Raw genomic sequence first — 25310 nt, 5'->3', positions numbered from 1 at the left:
CAACTTGGAGTAGGAGGTTGGCCTGGGCGGAGTACGCGCATAATACCCTCCTCTCCTCTTCTACTGGTATGTCTCCCTTTCAGTGTCAATATGGTTTTCAACCTCCTCTGTTTCCCGAACAGGAGCAGGAGGCTGAGGTGCCATCGGCCCAGGCACATGTGGCTCGCTGTCGCAGGACGTGGATCAGGGTGCGGACGGCGCTGCAGAAGGCCTCGGTTAAGGCTCAGCGGCAAGCTAACCGCAAGCGTCGTTTGGCTCCGGTTTTCCGTCGTGAACAGCGTGTTTGGCTTTCCACCCGTGATCTCCCTCTCCGGGTGGAATCCAGGAAGCTGGCCCCTCGCTTCATAGGCCCCTTTTAAGTGGTTCATCGGGTGAATCCTATGGCTTACAAGCTACGCCTTCCGGCCTCTATGAGGGTTCATCCGACATTTCATGTGTCCCTGTTGAAGCCATTCCTCTCATCGCCCTTGTCCCCGCCACTTCCTGCGGTTCCTCCGCCTCGCATTATTGATGGTGCGGAGGATCCTGGGTTGTAGGCGGAGGGGTAGGGGGTTTCAGTTCTTAGTGGATTGGGAGGGGTACGGGGTAGAGGAGCGTTCTTGGGTGCCTCAAAGGGATATTTTAGACCCCAGCCTGATCGATGATTTCCGGCGGCTGCATCCCGAGACCCCTAGGTGAACGTCAGGTGCCGTTTGTTGGGGGGGATACTGTAACGTTTGGGGTTCTGTCTTAGGAACCCAACTGTCATTCTGGAGTTATTTCACTGGTGGTTGGTATCTGCACTCACTGTTGGTCACGCCCCATTCCTGATGTGTCACTCCCTGTTCTGTCACCACTGGTCGCTGTCACTTTGCTGTCAATTACCCTGTCACTAATTGACGCATTGGAATGTTGGTGTTTGACTATATATTCACTTGTTGTCCTCTCTATCCCTGTCGAGGCTTGAGACCGTGTTTCGTGTGGAAGGAGCTGGAGATACTGCTGACCTTCTCGCTCTTGATTATTCTCATGTATCTACCTTGCTCTCAAGTTGACGCCCGGCGTCTTTCTCTGGATTCCCTGTGCTCTGTGTTCTTACATTAAAAAGGCACCACTAAGAAAGAGCAATCATTCTCCGACTCGTATTATTTCCTCCTCTACTGGACTCACAATTGCTTACCTGCACTGCAACCGTAACACTGGAGGAATGGAGACATTGGTTGGAGGGTGTGGCACACCCTTTCATTGTTTGGACTGATCATAAGAACTTGGCTTACATCCAGGGGGATAAACGCCTTAACGCTCGCCAGGCCAGGTGAGCGTTATTCTTCACTCGATTTCGATTTTCCATCTCCTACCGGCCCGGTTCCAAGAACGTCAAGCCTGACGCTCTGTCACGCCAGTTTGACCCTCCGGACCGAGAGGAGAAGCCCCATCCTATTATTCCACAGGCCCTTATTTTGGCTCCTGTGTCATGGGGCATAGATAGGTGGTAAGATCGGCACGGGAGCCCGATCCCGGTGGGGGTCCTCCGGGGCGGATGTATGTGCCCAAGGCTGCACGTTCGCGACTGCTGCAGTGGGCGCATACCTACTCCCTCACCGGCCACCCTGGGGCCGCCAGGACCCTGGAGTTTATCCGTAGGAGGTTCTGGTGGCCTACAGAGGAGGGGGAGACGCGTTCCTTTGTGGCGGCCTGTCCGGTGTGCGCGCATAGTAAGACCTCTCTCCGTGCACCGGCGGGTCTCCTTCGCCCGCTTCCTATTCCCAAGCATCCCTGGTCGCACATATCCCTGGATTTTATTTCTGGCCTTCCCCCGTCAGATGGGTTCACTACCATTTTGGTGGTAGTGGATCGCTTTTCAAAGGCGGCTCACTTCATTTCCCTTCCCAAACTTCCCTCGGCTCGAGAGACGGCTGACCTGGTGGTGCAGCATGTATTTCGGGTCCACGGGCTTGCAGTGGTTATTGTGTCCGACCGGGGCCCTCAGTTCGCCTCCAGGTTCTGGAAGGCATTTGCCTCCAGCCTCGGCACCTCCGTCAGCCTGTCATCTGGGTTCCACCTGCAGTCCAACGGGCAGACGGAGCACATCAACCAGGATCTGGAGGGTGTTCTGAGGTGCTACGTTGCCGGTAGTAGAGAGAAAGAGAGAGAGAGAGAGAGAGAGAGAGAGAGAGAGAGAGAGAGAGAGAGAGAGAGAGAGAGAGAGAGAGAGAGAGAGAGAGAGAGAGAGAGAGAGAGAGAGAGAGAGGGAGAGAGAGAGAGAGATTGAGAGAGAGGGAGAGAGGGGGGATAGAGAGAGAGAGAGAGAGAGAGAGAGAGAGAGAGAGAGAGAGAGAGAGAGAGAGAGAGAGAGAGAGAAAGAGAGAGAGAGAAAGAGAGAGAGAGAAAGAGAGAGAGAGAGAGATGGAGAGAAAGGAGATAAGGAAGGAGAAAGAGATACAGAGGAGAGAAAGAAAGAGAGGGAGCGAGAAACACAGATTGGAAGTGTGAAATGATGACAGAGGTCAGAGTGCTGATAGCACTGAAAACATCTGTCTGTCAGTCTGTCTGTCAGTCTGTCTGTCTGTATGTCTGTCTGTCTGTCTATCAGCTGTATGTCTGTCTATGTTTGTCTGTTTGTCCGTCTGTCTGTGTATCAGCTGTATGTCTGTATCTCTGTCTCTATGTTTGTATGTCTGTCTATCAGATGTCTGTATGTCTGTCTGTCTTTCAGCTGTCTGTCTGTCTATCAGCTGTCTGTCTGGTTGTCTATCTATCATATGTCTGTCTGTGTCTGTCTCTCAGCTGTCTGTCTGTATGTCTGTCTTTCAGCTGTCTGTCTGTCTGTCTATCAGCTGTCTGTCTGTCTTTCAGCTGTCTGTCTGTCTGTCTGTCTGTCTGTCTGTCTGTCTGTCTGTCTGTCTGTCTGTCTGTCTGTCTGTCTGTCTGTCTGTCTGTCTGTCTGTCTGTCTGTCTGTCTGTCTGTCTGTCTGTCTGTCTGTCTGTCTATCAGGTACTGACAGGTATTTTCCCAGACGCATTCAAAACAGCCGCCGTAAGACCCTTACTAAAGAAACCCAAACTAGACAGTAATGTACTAACTAACTATAGGCCGATATTCAACCTCCCATTCATCAGCAAGATACTTGAAAATACAAATAAACTCGTTTCTCAAAGAAAACAACATCATGGAGGAATTTCAATCAGGCTTCCGAACGCACCATAGCACTGAAACTGCTCTTGCAAAAATAATTAGTGACCTCAGAATAAACTCTGATGCAAACAAAGTCTCAATTCTCGTCCTATTAGATCTAAGTGCAGCATTTGACATGATCGACCATGATATCCTAATAAATCATCTAGAAAAGTTAGTTGATCTTTCTGACTATGTATTAAACTGGTTCAGAACATATATCAAAGGGAGAAAATATTACTTCAGGCTTGGAGATCATTCTTCTGAGAAACATGACACCTACTTCGGAGTTCCACAGGGGAGCTGCCTTGGTCCATTATTATTCTCACTATACATGCTGATGCTGCCACTCAGAGACATCATTAGAAAACACAATGTATGTTTCCATAGTCACGCAGATGACACACAATTGTACATCTCTGCTGAACCAAATCACACAGCTATTAACTCTATTTCCACTTGTCTCTTAGCAATAAACAAATGGATGACGAACAACTTCCTAAAATTAAATGAGGGCAAAACTGAAAACCTACTAGTCGGTCCTATAACAAAAAGAGAAATGTTACAGAGCAATATGGGGCAACTTACTCCTTGGATCAAACCCGAAGTTACAAGTCTTGGTGTTGTAGGACTCAGAGGACTTGACATGGACCACACACATTGACAGTGTTATCAAGAAGGCACGGCAACGCCTCTACTTCCTTAGGCGCCTAAGGAAGTTCCAAGTGAGTCAGAAGATCCTTAAGAACTTCTACTCATGCACAATAGAGAGCATCCTGACTGGCAATATCACCTCCTGGTTTGGGAATAGCACTGCACAAGACCGTAGCAGACTACAGAGAGTGGCCCGTTCAACCGAACGCACAATTGGAGGTGGGCTTCCCACTCTCCAAGACATTTACAACAAGCGCTGCATGGGTAAAGACTCCAGCCACCCAAACAACTGCCTCTTTGAACTGCTGCGGTCAGGCAAGCGATACCGGAGTATCATGGCAAGCACAGAGAGACTCAGAAGAAGCTTCTATCCCTAGGCCATCAGGACGTTAAATGCTAAATGACAATAACACTATGTAACAAACCATCAAATACACTCACAGCACACACATCCACACGCACACACTCACTTTAAACAAACAACTCACTGCAGCACCCACTTTACCCACTTTAGACACCTAACACACTTTATATTTATTGGTAAAGAATTTGCACTACAACTCACACCTCATCACACCTTATTGTAAATTGTACCTAAATTGTACCTCATCCCATTTCTGCATTGTACTGTATATTGTATTGTAACTCAGTTACTTTTCTACTCTGCATTGTAGATTGTATATATGTACATTGAACACTTTTGTCTACATAGTTGACCTCTATTTTATACTTATTATACTTATTTTTTTGTATATTTTTTTTTTTATTATTTTTTAAACAAACACAAACAAACATGACAACACATGATAAGATATACAAGCATTAGTTGTCAGTGCACATCCAATGAAATCACATTTTAGTTAATTGTCTTATATAGGATATACCCCTAATACCTGTTATCTAAAAACCTACACACATATGCTCCAGCTCGAACCCCCCCCTCCCGGACCCCACCTTGGATAGTACCTCCATTATCCCTCGCACCTAACCAGACACTACCATTATAAGCTAGCTTTTATTCTCTCCACCACTTCTAACCACATTGACATTTTGGATTCATTGAGACCCAGAATTCTTGCTGTAGATATTTCTTGATAAATCACATCGAGATATGTAAGAAACCAAACTTTCCGGCAAATTTTTTCCGGTTGAAACCAGCGTGATGCGATCAGCTTTTTAGCTACTGTGATACCCGATAAAACCAATCTCTTTAGCTGTGGATTTACTGCAAACTCAAAAACATCATTCAATAGTAATACCGAGGGGTGTACAGGTATATTCCAAGATACAAGTTTTGATAATTGTTGGGTCACATCTTTCCAGAATGTCTTAACTGGTGGGCAGTCCCAATACATGTGCATAAATGTCCCTTCGTCCCCATTTGTACATTGGGAGCATTTGGAGTCTTGTTCAAGACCCATTCTGCTCAATCTTATAGGAGTCAAGTATGTCCTGTGAATATAGTTAAGATTGATTTGTTGATGGTCCGGGTTCCTTGATGTAAGTCGGACATTTGCCCAGGCTCCTTGCCAATCAAAGTCACTTTCCAGGTCTGGTATATCCCTCCTCCAGGCAGAGTCTAGTTGGAGGGTTTCATACGAGGACGTTAGTAATTGATGATAAAAATCTGAAACAAAACCTCTCGATGTCTCTCTTTCATAAAAGAATTTGTGGTATCTGTGGTGTTCAATTGGTATGTCTAATGGAACACCGTGAGACTTCAAACATAGCCGTAACTGTATGTAAAAAAGCCATGTGGACTTGGTGAGATTACATTTTTTGCATATTTCTCCATAACTACATTATTATACTTATTTTATACTTATCTATTTTTATCTAGCACAATCTCTGGAGCAAAACAGAAAGAAGCATTTTATATAAAAGTACTCTGTATTTTTGTATGACAACTAATAAAGAAACTTGAAACTTGAAACTATAATAGACTTAAATCACACATCAACAAGGTGACAAAAACAGCATTTTTCCACCTTAGAAACATAGCTAAGGTACGGCCATTTATAAATAAAAAATACTTGACTACTGTAATGCACTCCTCACGACCTCCCAAAAAAAACACAGAACGACTCCAACTCATTCAAAACTCGGCAGCTAGGCTACTAACTAGAACCAACAGGAGAGACCACATCAGTCCAGTATTAGCTAACCTACACTGGCTTCCAGTAACATTTAGAATATATTTCAAGGTCCTCCTCCTTATATACAAAGCACTAAATGGAACAGGACCAAGCTACATTGCAAATTCTCTAGTCAACTATGTGCCTTCTAGAACATTGCAATCATCTACTACTGGTCTATTGAAGGTTCCAAGCCACAGTCTAAGGAAAATCGGGGATGCAGCCTTTGCAAACTATGCACCAAAGTTATGGAACACACTACCTATGGACATTAGGGAAGCTAGATCTCTTAATATTTTCAAAAATAAGCTAAAAACGTACCTCTTCACGATAGCCTTCTAATACACTCCGCTGTTGATTGTACTGTAGCACTATTTTACTCTGTCCATTCTATTGTCCATTCTATTGTATTGCACTGCACTGTTGCATAATTTTACTATCTTCTACTATTTTATTGCACTGTACTCTGTCTATTGCTTTTTATTACAGGTTCAAAACTGTCAGGTATTAAACTGTGTGGGTATCAAACAAGAGACTGTCAGGCTTTAAAACTGCACCCAGGCCTATAGAACTGCACCCTGAGAGAGGGAACTGCGCCCTGAGAGGCAGGTTTGCCCTGAGTGGGAGGTTCAAATGGTCAAAGTAGGTATCAAACAGAAGGGAAGACTGTCAAGTTTTAAACTGTGGACACCAAACAGAGAAAGTAAAGACGGCTTTGAACTGTTGAACAGTAATCCAGAACTATTTTATTGCACTGTAAAAAAAATTTTTTTATCTATTCTATTCTACTATTTTATTGCACTGCACTATTGCACTATTTTACTCTGTCTATTTTATCTTACTCTTTTTATTATTGTCTATTTAAAACTGAATTAAACCATAAACAATGTGGCCTGATGTTAGAACCTGTTAAAGTTAGAGGTTATATATGATTGCTAGTAACTGTCTAACTATGCATAACTGTTTCCACTAGAGGGCGCTATAGGCAGAGCCGCTAATGCTACCGCCAGGTGGAGGGTATTTAAAGTGGAGATGAAGCATAGCGATAAATACATATTCATAGCATCACATTAGTATTTAGATAAGCCACAGTGTTGTGAAGGGCCAGATTAAACCGAATATATATATTTATTATATATATATATTTAATTGTATTTGTATATTCTCTAATATTCCTTGATATCCCTTGTATATTCCTTGTACAATATGCATTGAATATCCATTCTAGCCTACTGAACATCCCATAATAGTCTCCATTCTACTATTGGTCGAGACCTTGGTGCCAGGCTGCCATACCCCCCAGACCCAGTTCAAACGTACCGCTCAACATGTACGAACAAGTCCTAGTTCCGCGTAGGAATCTGGCTACCGCACCACTAACGGTACTATTTGTTCATAGTGCGTATATATACTGCGCTACTAAAGTAGGACTTCCTTTTTAGTCCAGTTTCTTACCCTCCAATAGAGTGACAGACGTAAAGCCTCCCCGCGACGCCACGTGTGGGAGTAAGGCCAAGTTCGGCCTACCATCGGTATTGAGACATCGTGTATATTAATATTTGAATAGTCATATTTGGCACTATATCGTCGAGTTGGACGTAGTCTATTAAGCTAATAATAGTCTATTCATATGTAGTGCTTCGTGCGGTGAGAATACTATCGTAGTCAGTACCCCATCGTTTCGGGCAGAGAACTGGCTGCTTATCCAGGGTGGCCGACCCCATGTGAGGCTGCACCCGAGGAGCCCCAGAGCCGACGAGCGAGTGGACCTGCATACCGGATTATTCTACCGACGACAGCCCGCCTTCCCAGGCACGGATTATGCTTTGTATACAGTGATTATTCTATGGATAAAGACCAACACTGCCGTGTGTTGGAAAACCCCCCCCCCGGAGAGGACGACAGGTGAGGAGACGCTCTACACGACGAGGTCGCTTCACGTCTCTCCATCGTGGACCGAAGGAAGCCGGCCCACAGAGAGTCCAACTGCTTTCATCTGTGGATCGAGGATCGCTGAGGCACCGAGCCGCACAACCGTGGGTTCTCCCAGGATACCCTCGGCCAGACGGATACAGCCAGACTCTACCCCCCCCCCCTTCTCCAGTTGTCTTACAAGCGACCGGAATTCCCCCCTAGTGTATCCAGTTCTATAATCATTAAAGTATCATTGCTATTATTCCTTAACTATTCCAGGTTGTATATTTACCGCCTGCGCCTTCAGAGATTGGACGTTCTCTATTGATATACCAACGAATACTCTTGCCATAAAAGTGCATACTAATTCCCATTCATAAATGTGATTGATTTGATTAAGTGCTTGCTCTACACACCATCGCTGTGTAGAAATAAAGACCTATTTCTAATTCGTACATTTGTGTTGGATCCGTTTCATCTACGTGACAGTGTTCATCATAATATATTTATGCCGAGTACTGGGTGGCCGAATATTAAGTACAAAGGTAGTGGTAGTAAGTATCATATCTAGTAATACAGTCAGGGAATTGTACCCCTCAGTTACAATTGGTCCTTCGAGCCGGAGGGTAATTAGTGTAATATTAATATAGTGTTATTAATATTGAAATGGCCTATGATGAACACTCCACGAAACGATCCTCCTAACCAACGCCCGCAGCGCGAACGACGGCTCCCTCAGTACTTAGAGGCTTACGCTGTCAGTCAACAACCTAGTCTTCTACTAACAGTAAACGCGGTAAAACTAGAAAGTAAAAGTATGTCTAACCCCAACGCCCAGACTACCCCGACCATAGAGGCCCCTACGGGTTCTAATGTAACTGACCAAGTTCACGGTGGGGACCAGTGGGAACCAGACATGACTTCACACCCCGCCAGTACTGAAGAAGTAGTCCCCGATGAGTCCCGGGAGGAATACAACGCTACCGAGAGAGAACTCGGCACGGAAGAAGACGGGGAGAGCACCGTGGAGATAGAGCTCCAAGGCTCCGCAAGGAGTACCCCGAGGGAAGGCTCCCCTATACAACCGCCTTCTCCCAGCGAGGCAGAGAGGACCCTACAGCAGGCCTTCCTCATCAGCCTGAACGCCGCTGCTGAACGTGACCGACTGCAGATCCAGCAGCGGAGCGAAGAAGAGCATATACGTCTAGAAATAAGACGCATTCAGAGGGAAGAGAATGTGGCCCGAGACCGAGCAGACAGCCAGCGAGCAGCTGCTGGTGCTCTACGGGACGCAGAGCGCGACAGACAGCAAGCGCAACTAATAGAACAGCTGATCAGACGGACAACACCCTCTCCCTCCGCCAGAGGCTCCAGGAACTCGTCTAGACACACCTCCAGGGCGGCATCCCCTAGCCGAGTAAACAACCCTGAACTTGACCAACAGACGAGGTCTATACCCCCCACAGACCACCTCCCCCCACCGGTCCAAGCGAGACCTAGCAACCGGGAAGGAGCAGCATATCCTGTGGAGAGGCTAAACCAGAGACTACAAGCACTGGATGACCTAACTGAAGACGAAGAGGAAGAGGAGGAGAACCACGCCCGACGACAGCACAGTACTCTACCGGACCAGGAGGTCCGGTACAGCCCAGGCTATACTCCCGCGGAGCTGCGCTACAGACCCCTGACTCTATACACGGGTGAGCACGACGCACGACCCGCACCGAGGAACAGCACCTGGACAAGCGGGCCATGGTACACTGCCGGTACCAGCCCATACCAAGGAGCGGGAGGAGACTCGCCTAGGAGGCCTCTCCCCCAACGCTCGCCGATGTATCCACAGTCAGCGTCATACATTGGCACGCCTATGGTACCCGACTTCACCCAAGAGAACCGGGCCCAGTATACAGAACTCCGCATGTGTCTGGAGACCATGTTGGTGGATGTATTGGATGAACGCCATAAATACGCCATCCTACTGAAGCACTTAAAGGTACCCCGCGCACATAATATAGCGCTCGCCTACGCGACTTCCACCACCCCATACACAGCAGCGCTGGTAGCATTGGACCAGAGGTATGGGCGCATATGGGATTACGTGATCCAGGAGATCCGACACATCGACCGCTTACCCCCAGCAATAGACAATCGAGCACTGGACGACCTGTCCATCAGAGTGCAGTCCCTGGTAGGGATGTTGGGAGCGCAGAGAGAGAAGGGGAGGCATGAACTTTACGCCAACTCAAATGTGGAAAGGATCTTGGAGAAGCTGCCGCCCGCTCGACAGGAGCGTTTTAGGCGGCAGAGAGACTACCGAGACCCGAATGGCCCCGAACCGAACCTCCTCGATCTAGCAGACTTCCTGGCGAGAGAAGTCAGCAGCCTACGGCTAGATACATTCGGACGGAGCACCCCTGGCTCCAGAGAAGGAACCAGACGACTAAATGATGGAAGAAGATCGGTGACTGTGATGCACCAATCGGAGTCAGTACCGAGCAGCAGGAGCCACAGTACCCCCTCCAGAACGGAGAAGTGGAAGATAGTGTGCCCCTACTGTGAGAAAGAACACTGGCTAGCGCAATGTGACTCCTTCCCCAAGCTGAACGCGGAGGAAGCAAGTCAATGGATAAAGTCCAACAAGCGCTGTTTTCGCTGTGCGCGCTCACACATGGCAGCCGAATGCCGCTTAAAGAAAAGGTGCACCAAGTGCGATGGAGCCCATCTGGACATACTTCACGACAGTAACAGACGGCGCCCTTCACCCGCACCATCCAGCAGCAAAGCGAGCGTCATGTACATCGATCCCGCCAGCAGCAGTGGAGCCCGAGTACTCCTAAAAGTAGTGCGTGTGACACTAAGCTACCAGAATAAAGTCCTGGACACTTACGCCGTCCTCGATGACAGGTCAGAGAAGACCCTTCTGCTTGCCTCCGCTGCGGCCCAGCTAGGGCTGCGGGGAAGCGAAACCCAAATGACAATTCGGACAATAAGACGAGATTTGAAGACGATAAAGGGCGAGAATGTCTCATTCTCTATCGCAGCAAGCGGCCAGCCTGAGCGACGGTACCAGATTACAGACGCTTTCACCAGCCAAGAAATAGGACTGTCGCGGTACACATACCCCGTCGCCAAGCTGATGGAGAAATATGCACATCTGCGCAAGTTACCGATCCCGCTCATAGACAATGCTATGCCGACCCTGTTGATAGGCTCCGACCATGCAGACCTCATTGTCCCGATAGACCGGGTTCATACCGGACCCCGAGGCTGTCCTGCAGCAGTCGAGACCCGTTTGGGATGGACTCTCCAAGGCCCGCTCGCCAAATCTCTCAACCGAAGTACAGCCACTAGATGTCTCCACTCCCGAGTCACAGAGGGAGAAACCGCACTCCTGCAACACATAGAGCGGTTATGGACCTTGGAACAAATGCCCTTTAAGAACGGAAAGAAAGACATTCGCTCTAAAGATGACATTTACGCCATTCACCTCCTCGAGACAGGGACCAAGAGAGTCCCGGTCAACGGCGTGTTGAGATACGCCACGCCACTCCTGCGGCGAGAAGGAATGCCTACTTTCCACGCCAAGACAGACGCCACAGAACGGTACCTGCTGAACACGGAGCGGCGCTTAGCCAAGAACCCCGCCCAAGAGAGTGTATACCGCGCTGAGATTGAGAAGCTCATCACAGCGGGACACGTCACAAAGATGGACATTAAAGAGGCTGACCAGACCACTGAATCGTGGTACGTGCCTCACCACAAGGTCCATCACAACGGTAAAGACCGCATAGTATTTAACTGCAGCTACCAGATCGGATCCCAAAATCTGAATAAAGAGTTACTGCCCGGTCCCACACTCGGCCCCTCCCTACTCGGCGTTCTACTCCGCTTCCGCCAGGAAAAGGTGGCCATCAGCGGGGACATTAAAGGAATGTTCCTGCAGGTGAGATTAGTAGAGGAGGACAAGCCCCTGTTACGGTTCCTATGGAGAGAGAAGCCAGGAGATGAGCACCCAGCCATCTACCAATGGGAAGTCCTCCCCTTCGGAACGACGTGCAGCCCCTGCTGTGCTACATTTGCACTACAGAAACATGTAGCAGAGGACCCAGCAGCGGACGAAGAGGTCCGACACAGCGTAAAGAACAGCTTCTACGTAGACAACTGTCTACAAAGCCTTTCAACCCAGGAAGAAGCCGAGGCTCTCCTGATTAAACTCCGCGCCTCATTGATCAAAGGCGGCTTTGATCTCAGGCAGTGGGCCAGCAGCGATCCGCAAGTACTGCGCAGCCTCTCCTCCGAGGACAAGGCAGCCAGCAGCGAGACCTGGATGGCTACAATCCCGGGAGAAGCCCAGGAGATGACCCTGGGATTGGTGTGGCGATTCAAAACAGATTTGCTTCACTACAGACACAAGCCCCTGACTACGGAGCAGGGAAGGCCGGCGGCGGCGCCGACCACCAGACGGAGTGTGTACACAACACTCGCCCGACAATATGACCCGCTAGGATGTATTCTACCGTACACCACCAGGGCAAAAATGATTGTACGAGCATTGTGGGACAAGGACCAGGGCTGGGACGACCCCATTCCCGCACATTGCATCCACCTGGAGAGAGTGGGAGATGGAGCTCCACTCACTCCCAGGCGTTAATATGCGCCGAAGCTACTTCCCACCCACGGTGAGGCCAGAGACATGTAAAATGGACTTACACGTCTTCAGTGACGCCTCAGAGGTCGCATACGGATCAGTAGCCTACTTGCGGGCCCAAGAAGAGGGGGGAGAGATCTACACAGCATTTGTCCTCGCCCGCTCGAGAATAGCCCCACGCAAGCAACAATCTATCCCACGCCTAGAGCTCTGCGCAGCCCTAGCCGGAGCGCACCTAGCCACGCTCATCCAACGTGAGCTCACCATACCGGTGTCTAGAACAATCCTGTGGTCAGATTCCACGACAGTACTCGCCTGGATCAAATCGGACTCATGCAAGTACAAAGTCTTCGTGGGAGTCAGAGTCACCGAGATTCAAGACTTAACCGAAGAGTTAACCGGAGAAACAGAGTGGCGCTACGTTGATACAAAACAGAACCCAGCTGACGTCATCACCCGGGGAATGCCCCTAGATGACCTCACCCGTCGCAATGTCTACAGTGACGGCCCAGCATTCCTAAAGCTCCCGGAAGGAGAGTGGCCCACGCCTATCCCGAGGGAAGCCAGTCAGGAGGAGGCTGAGAATAAGAAGCCTGTGTTCTGTGGATTGAGCACTGTTATCTCCGCAGACCCCAACATAGATGATTGCACTACCATAGAGAGTGCACAACAAAGGACATTCCTACTGCACTACCTACCGTCTCTACAGACCCGCCAGAAGTGGGTAAAGGAGAGAGACAATTTGACAGAAGGAACAGTCGTCATGATTATTGATCAATCACTGCCCAGAGCTATGTGGCCGGCCGGCCGCGTAAGCAAAGTGATCACCGGTGCCGACGGCAAGGTCCGAGCAGCTGAAGTGCTTGTCCAGGGTCGCACTTACACCCGTCCCGTGGCGAGGCTCATAGAACTGCCCCGACTCCCAGACACAATCGATGATGACCATGACCCTATAACCCTATGACTTTGTGAAGTTGACTGACCCCTACAGCAAACCCCTATGTGTAAATAGACAACGCGATTAATCTGTCTCTGCTTAACTGATTAGGTCTGGGACCAATCAGGGGGTGGCTGTTGTGAAGGGCCAGATTAAACCGAATATATATATTTATTATATATATATTTAATTGTATTTGTATATTCTCTAATATTCCTTGATATCCCTTGTATATTCCTTGTACAATATGCATTGAATATCCATTCTAGCCTACTGAACATCCCATAATAGTCTCCATTCTACTATTGGTCGAGACCTTGGTGCCAGGCTGCCATACCCCCCAGACCCAGTTCAAACGTACCGCTCAACATGTACGAACAAGTCCTAGTTCCGCGTAGGAATCTGGCTACCGCACCACTAACGGTACTATTTGTTCATAGTGCGTATATATACTGCGCTACTAAAGTAGGACTTCCTTTTTAGTCCAGTTTCTTACCCTCCAATAGAGTGACAGACGTAAAGCCTCCCCGCGACGCCACGTGTGGGAGTAAGGCCAAGTTCGGCCTACCATCGGTATTGAGACATCGTGTATATTAATATTTGAATAGTCATATTTGGCACTATATCGTCGAGTTGGACGTAGTCTATTAAGCTAATAATAGTCTATTCATATGTAGTGCTTCGTGCGGTGAGAATACTATCGTAGTCAGTACCCCATCGTTTCGGGCAGAGAACTGGCTGCTTATCCAGGGTGGCCGACCCCATGTGAGGCTGCACCCGAGGAGCCCCAGAGCCGACGAGCGAGTGGACCTGCATACCGGATTATTCTACCGACGACAGCCCGCCTTCCCAGGCACGGATTATGCTTTGTATACAGTGATTATTCTATGGATAAAGACCAACACTGCCGTGTGTTGGAAAACCCCCCCCCGGAGAGGACGACAGGTGAGGAGACGCTCTACACGACGAGGTCGCTTCACGTCTCTCCATCGTGGACCGAAGGAAGCCGGCCCACAGAGAGTCCAACTGCTTTCATCTGTGGATCGAGGATCGCTGAGGCACCGAGCCGCACAACCGTGGGTTCTCCCAGGATACCCTCGGCCAGACGGATACAGCCAGACTCTACCCCCCCCCCCCTTCTCCAGTTGTCTTACAAGCGACCGGAATTCCCCCCTAGTGTATCCAGTTCTATAATCATTAAAGTATCATTGCTATTATTCCTTAACTATTCCAGGTTGTATATTTACCGCCTGCGCCTTCAGAGATTGGACGTTCTCTATTGATATACCAACGAATACTCTTGCCATAAAAGTGCATACTAATTCCCATTCATAAATGTGATTGATTTGATTAAGTGCTTGCTCTACACACCATCGCTGTGTAGAAATAAAGACCTATTTCTAATTCGTACATTTGTGTTGGATCCGTTTCATCTACGTGACAGTGTTCATCATAATATATTTATGCCGAGTACTGGGTGGCCGAATATTAAGTACAAAGGTAGTGGTAGTAAGTATCATATCTAGTAATACAGTCAGGGAATTGTACCCCTCAGTTACACACAGAAAAAATCACGTTATAAAAATAAGGCGTTTCTAAGAAAAAACGATTTGTAATGTCCATTTATGTAGCATTTATGAACATGTGCGCCGCCATTTTGTTGCTGACGTCACAGTGTTGGTTTGGTGTATACACTGTGGGTTAGCTGCATAGTAAACATGGACTGTCGGGTCAGTCAAATATTGCCTACCAAACAACGGGACCGCGGTGGTTCTTTTTGTATTGCTCCTGACTGTTCAAACTAATTTAACGTGTGAAAGAGAGATGAAAGTTGGTTAATTTCCACAAACTACCAGTGAAAAAAACAGTGTTGTTGGCACGTTGGCTCAGGCTGGCTGCACGCAGGCGGCGCGATCAGCCTGTTGGACAGGGAAGGAGGATCTGCAGCGAACACTTCATTGCCTCGGATTATGTTGTTGTTGTTGTTGTTGTTGTTGTTGTTGTTGTTGTTGTTGTTGTTGTCCAGAAGACCACTAATAAGCTGAAGCCTGGTGCGGTTCCCTCGGTCTTCGACAGACAGACCGGCGCAGGCAGTTCAGCGTCGGGACCATTTAGCCTGCTGGCTACATAGCTCCACTTCTACCAGCGTCGGGACCATTTAGCCTGCTGGCTACATAGCTCCACTTCTACCAGCGTCGGGACCATTTAGCCTGCTGGCTACATAGCTCCACTTCTACCAGCGTCGGGACCATTTAGCCTGCTGGCTACATAGTTCCACTTCTACCAGCCGTGTACCGGCGTTAGTTCCCGGGAGCGATGGCTAGCTAGTTAGCACCAGCCGGGAGCGATGCACCACCCGGGAGCGATGGCTAGCTAGTTAGCACCAGCCGGGAGCGATGGCTAGCTAGTTAGCACCAGCCGGGAGCGATGGCTAGCTAGTTAGCACCAGCCGGGAGCGATGCACCAGCCGGGAGCGATGGTTAGCTAGTTAGCACCAGCCGGGAGCGATAGCTAGCTAGTTAGCACCAGCCGGGAGCGATGCACCAGCCGGGAGCGATGGCTAGCTAGTTAGCACAAGCCGGGAGCGATGGCTAGCTAGTTAGCACCAGCCGGGAGCGATGCACCAGCCGGGAGCGATGGCTAGCTAGTTAGCACCAGCCATCGCTCCCGGCTGGTGCTAACTAGCTAGCCATCGCTCCCGGCTGGTGCATCGCTCCCGGCTGGTGCTAACTAGCTAGCCATCGCTCCCGGCTGGTGCTAACTAGCTAGCCATCGCTCCCGGCGGTACCCGGCTGGTAGAAGTGGAGCTATGTAGCCAGCAGGCTAAATGGTCCCGACGCTGGTAGAAGTGGAGCTATGTAGCCAGCCGGCTAAATGGTCCCGACGCTGAACTGCCGGTCTGTCTGTCGAAGACTGAGGGAACCGCTTCAGCTTATTAGTGGTCTTCTGGACAAACCTCCCATCCTCTTCAAAGCCCCCCTCAACAACATAATCCGAGGCAATGAAATGTTGCCCGCAGATCTTCGTCCACTGTCCAACAGGTGGATCGCGCCGCTTCAGTGCAGCCAGCCAACGCGCCAATAAAAGTGTTTTTTTCACTGGTAATTTGTGGAAATGAACCACCGTTCCTCTCTCTTTCATGCGGTAAAATTTGTTCGAACAGCCGGGAGCAATACAAAAAGCACCACCGCGGTCCCGATGTTTGGTAGGCAACATTTTATTTACAGACTGACCCGACAATCCATGTCCATCCATAGGCATCTAACCAACAGGTGTATACTAGGAGCCAGACCCAACCAGCCCCATGACGTCAGCAACAAAATGGCGGCGCCCATGTTGAAAACAGGGATATTATATTTGATTTTTCAGACAAATAAGCTAGATTTCACATTTGATTATAGGACCCTGTCTTACACAAGGTACACAACAAACAAACTAGGATCACATTGCTCACTGCTTCATCTCCCCTTTAAGGAGATGTCTCCTCCCCCTCTATCTCTTTCCACCTACCTCTCACGGAGAGGAGAACTCATGTGCTGCTGTGTGCCAATGTAAATAATAAACCACGCCGATTAAAGGCTGAAGGGAGAAACCATGTCTCATGAACGTATTATTGTCGCCCCATAGCCAGACTCTGTCAACAGATCCTAATGTGAAAAACTGTGATTTTATGTCTGCATATGTCTTTTTTCTGTTGTGAAGCACTTTGAGCTGCAGTTTCTGTATGAAAGGTGCTATACAAATAAAGTTTATTATTATTATTATTATTATTATTATTATTATTATTATTATTATTATTATTATTATTATTATTATTATTATTATTATTATTATTATTATTATTATTATTATTATTATTATTATTATTATTATTATTATTATTATTATTATTATTATTATTATTATTATTATTATTATTATCAGCTGTCTGTCTGTTTGTCTGTCTTTCAGCTGTCTGTCTGTCTGTATGTCTGTCTGTCTGTCTGTCTGTCTTTCAGCTGTCTGTCTGGATGTCTGTCTGTCTAACAGCTGTATGGCTACCGAACCTCCTCGATCTAGCAGACTTCCTGGCGAGAGAAGTCAGCAGCCTACGGCTAGATACATTCGGACGGAGCACCCCTGGCTCCAGAGAAGGAACCAGACGACTAAATGATGGAAGAAGATCGGTGACTGTGATGCACCAATCGGAGTCAGTACCGAGCAGCAGGAGCCACAGTACCCCCTCCAGAACGGAGAAGTGGAAGATAGTGTGCCCCTACTGTGAGAAAGAACACTGGCTAGCGCAATGTGACTCCTTCCCCAAGCTGAACGCGGCGGAAGCAAGTCAATGGATAAAGTCCAACAAGCGCTGTTTTCGCTGTGCGCGCTCACACATGGCAGCCGAATGCCGCTTAAAGAAAAGGTGCACCAAGTGCGATGGAGCCCATCTGGACATACTTCACGACAGTAACAGACGGCGCCCTTCACCCGCACCATCCAGCAGCAAAGCGAGCGTCATGTACATCGATCCCGCCAGCAGCAGTGGAGCCCGAGTACTCCTAAAAGTAGTGCGTGTGACACTAAGCTACCAGAATAAAGTCCTGGACACTTACGCCGTCCTCGATGACGGGTCAGAGAAGACCCTTCTGCTCGCCTCCGCTGCGGCCCAGCTAGGGCTGCGGGGAAGCGAAACCCAAATGACAATTCGGACAATAAGACGAGATTTGAAGACGATAAAGGGCGAGAATGTCTCATTCTCTATCGCAGCAAGCGGCCAGCCTGAGCGACGGTACCAGATTACAGACGCTTTCACCAGCCAAGAAATAGGACTGTCGCGGTACACATACCCCGTCGCCAAGCTGATGGAGAAATATGCACATCTGCGCAAGTTACCGATCCCGCTCATAGACAATGCTATGCCGACCCTGTTGATAGGCTCCGACCATGCAGACCTCATTGTCCCGATAGACCGGGTTCATACCGGACCCCGAGGCTGTCCTGCAGCAGTCGAGACCCGTTTGGGATGGACTCTCCAAGGCCCGCTCGCCAAATCTCTCAACCGAAGTACAGCCACTAGATGTCTCCACTCCCGAGTCACAGAGGGAGAAACCGCACTCCTGCAACACATAGAGCGGTTATGGACCTTGGAACAAATGCCCTTTAAGAACGGAAAGAAAGACATTCGCTCTAAAGATGACATTTACGCCATTCACCTCCTCGAGACAGGGACCAAGAGAGTCCCGGTCAACGGCGTGTTGAGATACGCCACGCCACTCCTGCGGCGAGAAGGAATGCCTACTTTCCACGCCAAGACAGACGCCACAGAACGGTACCTGCTGAACACGGAGCGGCGCTTAGCCAAGAACCCCGCCCAAGAGAGTGTATACCGCGCTGAGATTGAGAAGCTCATCACAGCGGGACACGTCACAAAGATGGACATTAAAGAGGCTGACCAGACCACTGAATCGTGGTACGTGCCTCACCACAAGGACCATCACAACGGTAAAGACCGCATAGTATTTAACTGCAGCTACCAGATCGGATCCCAAAATCTGAATAAAGAGTTACTGCCCGGTCCCACACTCGGCCCCTCCCTACTCGGCGTTCTACTCCGCTTCCGCCAGGAAAAGGTGGCCATCAGCGGGGACATTAAAGGAATGTTCCTGCAGGTGAGATTAGTAGAGGAGGACAAGCCCCTGTTACGGTTCCTATGGAGAGAGAAGCCAGGAGATGAGCACCCAGCCATCTACCAATGGGAAGTCCTCCCCTTCGGAACGACGTGCAGCCCCTGCTGTGCTACATTTGCACTACAGAAACATGTAGCAGAGGACCCAGCAGCGGACGAAGAGGTCCGACACAGCGTAAAGAACAGCTTCTACGTAGACAACTGTCTACAAAGCCTTTCAACCCAGGAAGAAGCCGAGGCTCTCCTGATTAAACTCCGCGCCTCATTGATCAAAGGCGGCTTTGATCTCAGGCAGTGGGCCAGCAGCGATCCGCAAGTACTGCGCAGCCTCTCCTCCGAGGACAAGGCAGCCAGCAGCGAGACCTGGATGGCTACAATCCCGGGAGAAGCCCAGGAGATGACCCTGGGATTGGTGTGGCGATTCAAAACAGATTCGCTTCACTACAGACACAAGCCCCTGACTACGGAGCAGGGAAGGCCGGCGGCGGCGCCGACCACCAGACGGAGTGTGTACACAACACTCGCCCGACAATATGACCCGCTAGGATGTATTCTACCGTACACCACCAGGGCAAAAATGATTGTACGAGCATTGTGGGACAAGGACCAGGGCTGGGACGACCCCATTCCCGCACATTGCATCCACCTGGAGAGAGTGGGAGATGGAGCTCCACTCACTCCCAGGCGTTAATATGCGCCGAAGCTACTTCCCACCCACGGTGAGGCCAGAGACATGTAAAATGGACTTACACGTCTTCAGTGACGCCTCAGAGGTCGCATACGGATCAGTAGCCTACTTGCGGGCCCAAGAAGAGGGGGGAGAGATCTACACAGCATTTGTCCTCGCCCGCTCGAGAATAGCCCCACGCAAGCAACAATCTATCCCACGCCTAGAGCTCTGCGCAGCCCTAGCCGGAGCGCACCTAGCCACGCTCATCCAACGTGAGCTCACCATACCGGTGTCTAGAACAATCCTGTGGTCAGATTCCACGACAGTACTCGCCTGGATCAAATCGGACTCATGCAAGTACAAAGTCTTCATGGGAGTCAGAGTCACCGAGATTCAAGACTTAACCGAAGAGTTAACCGGAGAAACAGAGTGGCGCTACGTTGATACAAAACAGAACCCAGCTGACGTCATCACCCGGGGAATGCCCCTAGATGACCTCACCCGTCGCAATGTCTACAGTGACGGCCCAGCATTCCTAAAGCTCCCGGAAGGAGAGTGGCCCACGCCTATCCCGAGGGAAGCCAGTCAGGAGGAGGCTGAGAATAAGAAGCCTGTGTTCTGTGGATTGAGCACTGTTATCTCCGCAGACCCCAACATAGATGATTGCACTACCATAGAGAGTGCACAACAAAGGACATTCCTACTGCACTACCTACCGTCTCTACAGACCCGCCAGAAGTGGGTAAAGGAGAGAGACAATTTGACAGAAGGAACAGTCGTCATGATTATTGATCAATCACTGCCCAGAGCTATGTGGCCGGCCGGCCGCGTAAGCAAAGTGATCACCGGTGCCGACGGCAAGGTCCGAGCAGCTGAAGTGCTTGTCCAGGGTCGCACTTACACCCGTCCCGTGGCGAGGCTCATAGAACTGCCCCGACTCCCAGACACAATCGATGATGACCATGACCCTATAACCCTATGACTTTGTGAAGTTGACTGACCCCTACAGCAAACCCCTATGTGTAAATAGACAACGCGATTAATCTGTCTCTGCTTAACTGATTAGGTCTGGGACCAATCAGGGGGTGGCTGTTGTGAAGGGCCAGATTAAACCGAATATATATATTTATTATATATATATATTTAATTGTATTTGTATATTCTCTAATATTCCTTGATATCCCTTGTATATTCCTTGTACAATATGCATTGAATATCCATTCTAGCCTACTGAACATCCCATAATAGTCTCCATTCTACTATTGGTCGAGACCTTGGTGCCAGGCTGCCATACCCCCCAGACCCAGTTCAAACGTACCGCTCAACATGTACGAACAAGTCCTAGTTCCGCGTAGGAATCTGGCTACCGCACCACTAACGGTACTATTTGTTCATAGTGCGTATATATACTGCGCTACTAAAGTAGGACTTCCTTTTTAGTCCAGTTTCTTACCCTCCAATAGAGTGACAGACGTAAAGCCTCCCCGCGACGCCACGTGTGGGAGTAAGGCCAAGTTCGGCCTACCATCGGTATTGAGACATCGTGTATATTAATATTTGAATAGTCATATTTGGCACTATATCGTCGAGTTGGACGTAGTCTATTAAGCTAATAATAGTCTATTCATATGTAGTGCTTCGTGCGGTGAGAATACTATCGTAGTCAGTACCCCATCGTTTCGGGCAGAGAACTGGCTGCTTATCCAGGGTGGCCGACCCCATGTGAGGCTGCACCCGAGGAGCCCCAGAGCCGACGAGCGAGTGGACCTGCATACCGGATTATTCTACCGACGACAGCCCGCCTTCCCAGGCACGGATTATGCTTTGTATACAGTGATTATTCTATGGATAAAGACCAACACTGCCGTGTGTTGGAAAACCCCCCCCCGGAGAGGACGACAGGTGAGGAGACGCTCTACACGACGAGGTCGCTTCACGTCTCTCCATCGTGGACCGAAGGAAGCCGGCCCACAGAGAGTCCAACTGCTTTCATCTGTGGATCGAGGATCGCTGAGGCACCGAGCCGCACAACCGTGGGTTCTCCCAGGATACCCTCGGCCAGACGGATACAGCCAGACTCTACCCCCCCCCCCTTCTCCAGTTGTCTTACAAGCGACCGGAATTCCCCCCTAGTGTATCCAGTTCTATAATCATTAAAGTATCATTGCTATTATTCCTTAACTATTCCAGGTTGTATATTTACCGCCTGCGCCTTCAGAGATTGGACGTTCTCTATTGATATACCAACGAATACTCTTGCCATAAAAGTGCATACTAATTCCCATTCATAAATGTGATTGATTTGATTAAGTGCTTGCTCTACACACCATCGCTGTGTAGAAATAAAGACCTATTTCTAATTCGTACATTTGTGTTGGATCCGTTTCATCTACGTGACAGTGTTCATCATAATATATTTATGCCGAGTACTGGGTGGCCGAATATTAAGTACAAAGGTAGTGGTAGTAAGTATCATATCTAGTAATACAGTCAGGGAATTGTACCCCTCAGTTACACACAGAAAAAATCACGTTATAAAAATAAGGCGTTTCTAAGAAAAAACGATTTGTAATGTCCATTTATGTAGCATTTATGAACATGTGCGCCGCCATTTTGTTGCTGACGTCACAGTGTTGGTTTGGTGTATACACTGTGGGTTGAAAGAGATGAAAGTTGGTTAATTTCCACAAACTACCAGTGAAAAAAACAGTGTTGTTGGCACGTTGGCTCAGGCTGGCTGCACGCAGGCGGCGCGATCAGCCTGTTGGACAGGGAAGGAGGATCTGCAGCGAACACTTCATTGCCTCGGATTATGTTGTTGTTGTTGTTGTTGTTGTTGTTGTTGTTGTTGTTGTTGTCCAGAAGACCACTAATAAGCTGAAGCCTGGTGCGGTTCCCTCGGTCTTCGACAGACAGACCGGCGCAGGCAGTTCAGCGTCGGGACCATTTAGCCTGCTGGCTACATAGCTCCACTTCTACCAGCGTCGGGACCATTTAGCCTGCTGGCTACATAGCTCCACTTCTACCAGCGTCGGGACCATTTAGCCTGCTGGCTACATAGCTCCACTTCTACCAGCGTCGGGACCATTTAGCCTGCTGGCTACATAGTTCCACTTCTACCAGCCGTGTACCGGCGTTAGTTCCCGGGAGCGATGGCTAGCTAGTTAGCACCAGCCGGGAGCGATGCACCACCCGGGAGCGATGGCTAGCTAGTTAGCACCAGCCGGGAGCGATGGCTAGCTAGTTAGCACCAGCCGGGAGCGATGGCTAGCTAGTTAGCACCAGCCGGGAGCGATGCACCAGCCGGGAGCGATGGTTAGCTAGTTAGCACCAGCCGGGAGCGATAGCTAGCTAGTTAGCACCAGCCGGGAGCGATGCACCAGCCGGGAGCGATGGCTAGCTAGTTAGCACAAGCCGGGAGCGATGGCTAGCTAGTTAGCACCAGCCGGGAGCGATGCACCAGCCGGGAGCGATGGCTAGCTAGTTAGCACCAGCCATCGCTCCCGGCTGGTGCTAACTAGCTAGCCATCGCTCCCGGCTGGTGCATCGCTCCCGGCTGGTGCTAACTAGCTAGCCATCGCTCCCGGCTGGTGCTAACTAGCTAGCCATCGCTCCCGGCGGTACCCGGCTGGTAGAAGTGGAGCTATGTAGCCAGCAGGCTAAATGGTCCCGACGCTGGTAGAAGTGGAGCTATGTAGCCAGCCGGCTAAATGGTCCCGACGCTGAACTGCCGGTCTGTCTGTCGAAGACTGAGGGAACCGCTTCAGCTTATTAGTGGTCTTCTGGACAAACCTCCCATCCTCTTCAAAGCCCCCCTCAACAACATAATCCGAGGCAATGAAATGTTGCCCGCAGATCTTCGTCCACTGTCCAACAGGTGGATCGCGCCGCTTCAGTGCAGCCAGCCAACGCGCCAATAAAAGTGTTTTTTTCACTGGTAATTTGTGGAAATGAACCACCGTTCCTCTCTCTTTCATGCGGTAAAATTTGTTCGAACAGCCGGGAGCAATACAAAAAGCACCACCGCGGTCCCGATGTTTGGTAGGCAACATTTTATTTACAGACTGACCCGACAATCCATGTCCATCCATAGGCATCTAACCAACAGGTGTATACTAGGAGCCAGACCCAACCAGCCCCATGACGTCAGCAACAAAATGGCGGCGCCCATGTTGAAAACAGGGATATTATATTTGATTTTTCAGACAAATAAGCTAGATTTCACATTTGATTATAGGACCCTGTCTTACACAAGGTACACAACAAACAAACTAGGATCACATTGCTCACTGCTTCATCTCCCCTTTAAGGAGATGTCTCCTCCCCCTCTATCTCTTTCCACCTACCTCTCACGGAGAGGAGAACTCATGTGCTGCTGTGTGCCAATGTAAATAATAAACCACGCCGATTAAAGGCTGAAGGGAGAAACCATGTCTCATGAACGTATTATTGTCGCCCCATAGCCAGACTCTGTCAACAGATCCTAATGTGAAAAACTGTGATTTTATGTCTGCATATGTCTTTTTTCTGTTGTGAAGCACTTTGAGCTGCAGTTTCTGTATGAAAGGTGCTATACAAATAAAGTTTATTATTATTATTATTATTATTATTATTATTATTATTATTATTATTATTATTATTATTATTATTATTATTATTATTATTATTATCAGCTGTCTGTCTGTTTGTCTGTCTTTCAGCTGTCTGTCTGTCTGTATGTCTGTCTGTCTGTCTGTCTGTCTGTCTGTCTTTCAGCTGTCTGTCTGGATGTCTGTCTGTCTAACAGCTGTATGGCTATCAGCTGTCCGTCTGTCTGTATGTATGAATTAATTAATTAAATTGTATATTTACGTGTCATGTCTGACGACCTCAGCACACACATATTTAAAATTTCTATAACAACTTTTTATCGTATTAAATGTTGTTAGTTTTGGTTTATGTAGTATTTCCTGTGACCATTTAATCTGATGTATGTTAGACAAGGCTTCCTTAACCAAGGAGATGTTTACAGTATTTACATTCTGAAAAAGATCAGATGCCCAAATTTAGCTGAGAGTGTCTTCTTTCTCACTTGCCCATGCACCTTTTACAGGGGGTGGGCATTTACGACAAAGATGTTGTCCTTGATATAGAAAAAATAAATCCATATATAAAGGAAGGGAGGGATGTCATTTGTCTGTCTATCATTTGTTCTGTCTGTCTAACATTTGTCTGTCTGTTATTTGTCTGTCTGTCTGCCATGCACTTGCTCATGAACACACACATACTGTATAGAGAACACACACACAGCCTAAATACACTATCTTCTGTGCATATCACACACACTCTCCCACAAGCACACACACACTCTTTATCTCCCTCTTTAGCTCGACCACTCTCTTTCTCTCTCTCTCTCTCTCTCTCTCTCTCTCTCTCTCTCTCTCTCTCTCTCTCTCTCTCTCTCGCTCTCTCTCTCGCTCAAGCTCTCTTTCTCTAGCTCAACCTCTCTCTGTCTCTATTTCTCTATCTCTGGCTCAACCTCTCTCTCAGTCTT

The 25310-nt window shown here is 48.7% G+C and overlaps 1 protein-coding gene across 1 annotated transcript in view; it reads left to right on the top strand.

Moving 5' to 3' along the window:
- Positions 1 to 25310, top strand: part of LOC311245293 (paired box protein Pax-6-like) — a gene marked incomplete at both ends in the record, with an annotated part of 44242 nt that overhangs the window by 5132 nt on the left and 13800 nt on the right. The window lies entirely within an intron of this gene.

Source organism: Notolepis coatsorum (assembly GCF_963971535.1).
Source record: "Notolepis coatsorum genome assembly, chromosome: 18".
Lineage (NCBI taxonomy): Eukaryota > Metazoa > Chordata > Actinopteri > Aulopiformes > Paralepididae > Notolepis > Notolepis coatsorum.
The sequence above is the reverse complement of the archived record's forward strand: the minus strand, read 5'-3'. Positions and strand labels throughout refer to the sequence as shown.